General features: G+C 47.1%; 1 protein-coding gene across 1 annotated transcript in view; it reads left to right on the top strand.

The window, feature by feature from the left end:
• Positions 1-461: 461 nt before the first annotated feature.
• Positions 462-2,366, top strand: part of LOC143277953 (hydroxysteroid 11-beta-dehydrogenase 1-like protein) — a 44,442-nt gene continuing 42,537 nt past the window's right edge. The window contains exon 1 of the mRNA XM_076582934.1: positions 462-615. The gene's annotated coding sequence lies outside the window, so the exon portion shown is untranslated. The remainder of the gene's footprint in view (positions 616-2,366) is intronic.

Below are 2,366 nucleotides of genomic sequence, written 5' to 3'. Positions count from 1 at the left end.
ATGCGTGCGTGCGTGCGTGTGTGTGTATGTGCGTGCGTGTGCGTGTGTGTGTGTGTGCGTGCGTGTGTATGTGCGTGCGTGCGTGTGTGTGTATGTGTGTGTGTGTGAGTGTATGAGAGAGAGAGAGAGAGAGAGAGAGAGAGAGAGAGAGAGAGATTGTGTGTGTGTGTGCGGTGCACGTGTGTGTGAGCCTAAAGAGCGCCAGCCCCTACTTGCTCCCGATCAGAGTATCAGAGAGGGCCCCTAAACCTTTGCTCAGTCAAGCTGCCAGTGGAAGCTACACTTGTAACTCTTGGCGGCGCCGTTACTTTGCACTCATAGTGGTGGTGGTGGTGGGGAGAGATAGGGACCGCTGGCTGGCTGAGCCGTGTGGTAGCGGCAGTGGGAGGGGAAGTGGGAGGGGAAGTGGCCATTGGTTGAGGTGGTGGTGGTGGTGGTGGCGATGTGGTGGTGATGGTGATGATGGTGGCAGGTTGAGAGCAGTGGTTGGTGCACTGTGTTGGTCCTGAAGACCAGTGAGTGACGTGGGAACACTTAACTACTGCTACAAACATTCTCCCCTGTCACCGAGTTGTTGTCTTCTGTGAAACAGGATGGACTTTCTTGTGTGATCTGGTGAGTTGTTTTGTGGTGTTTTTTTTTTTTCATGTTCGTTTTTTGGTCCCTTGGTGGCTGACTGATCTGTGTGGGTGGCTGTGGAGGGAGGAAGGGGGTGGGGGACTAGTTGACTAGTTGGTTGGAACGATGATTGTGTGGTGTGTGTGTGTGTGTGTGTGTGTGTGTGTGTGTGTGTGTGTGTGTGTGTGTGTGTGCGCGCGCTCGTCTTAGCATTCAAGGTTGAGTCCCTAAAAGAAATACATTGACGTTTGAAGTGCTTACTGACAGCATTTTCTTTCCGAGCGGAATGACCTGTGATGTGGGGAAATGGCTCATGGATGATTTCACTTATTTGCCACTCCCTTCACTCTGCACACACACACACACACACACACACACACACACACACACACACAGCGGGAGATACAAAGAAGGCGAGGAGGAGTAACTGTGATACATGCTGACATTGGCAGACCTTAGTTGTGAAGATAGCTGATTGAGGACAATAGTCAGTGACACACGTAGTCTTTTCTCTCTGTGATCAGATCGAACAACAAACAAACAAGCAATCAAAATGCCCCTATCCCAATGCATGGGGACAAAAACCTCCGTCTGTCTGTCTGTTTGTCTGTCTGTCTGTCTGTCTGTCTTTATGTCCATCTTCCTCATTCCCCCCTCCCCCTTCTCTCTCTTTTTCATTGACTGACCTTCTTCTTTCTACTTCGTCTTGATCTGTTGCCAATGTTTTTACGGCCTGGTGAAAAGAAGCCCGTAGCATACCTTGTTACTTTCAATAAAACATTTGAGTTGATTTATCTCTCTTTCTCTGTCTCTTCGACTCTGTGTCAGTCTCTCTGTCTCCGATTCTCTCTCCGTCTGTCTCTGTCTCAGGTGTCTGTCTATCTCTGAACTCCCCTTTCCCGTTTTAAAACTGATTTTATGTGCTTGGTTTTATGAGCGTAATCTGTCATACCTTGATATATGAGGAATGAATTGTATCTGGCTTGCGTTGTGGGGTCACGTGTGTGAGTGAATCAGTGATCTGTGTGTCAATTGTTCAGCTGATTCTTTCACGTTTCAACATTTCTTACTATCTGTCTGTTTGTCCGTCTGTCTGTCCATTTGTCTATATATGCCTGTCCCTCTGTCTGTCTGCCTGTCCGTCTGTCTGTTCCTCTGTCTGTATGTCTGTCCCTCTGTCTGTATGTCTGTCCCTCTGACTGTATGTCTGTTCATTTGTCTGTATGCCTGTCCATCTGTCTGTATGTCTGTCCCTCTGTTTGTATCCCTGTCCATCTGTCTGCCTGTCCGTCTGTCTGTCCCTCTGTCTGTATGTCTGTCCCTCTGTCTGTCTGTCTGTATGTCTGTCCCTCTGTCTGTCCGTCTGTCCATCTGTTTATATATGCGTGTGTTTGTCGGTCTCCCTCACTCATCTCTCTGTCTCTTTTTCTTTCTCTCTCTCCTCTGTCTCTGTCTATCTGTCTATATGTATCTCTCTCCTCTATCTCTATATGTATCTCTCTCCTCTGTCTCTATCTGTCTATATGTATCTCTCTCCTCTATCTCTATATGTATCTCTCTCCTCTGTCTCTATCTGTCTATATGTATATCTCTCCTCTATCTCTATATGTATCTCTCTCCTCTCTCTCTGTCTGTCTGTCTATATGTATATCTCTCCTCTATATATGTATCTCTCTCCTCTATCTCTATATGTATCTCTCTCCTCTGTCTCTATCTGTCTATATGTATATCTCTCCTCTATCTCTATA

This window comes from Babylonia areolata, chromosome 35 (genome assembly GCF_041734735.1).
Source record: "Babylonia areolata isolate BAREFJ2019XMU chromosome 35, ASM4173473v1, whole genome shotgun sequence".
In the NCBI taxonomy this organism is placed as follows: Eukaryota; Metazoa; Mollusca; class Gastropoda; order Neogastropoda; family Buccinidae; genus Babylonia; species Babylonia areolata.
This window is presented reverse-complemented; position numbering and strand designations above follow the sequence as displayed.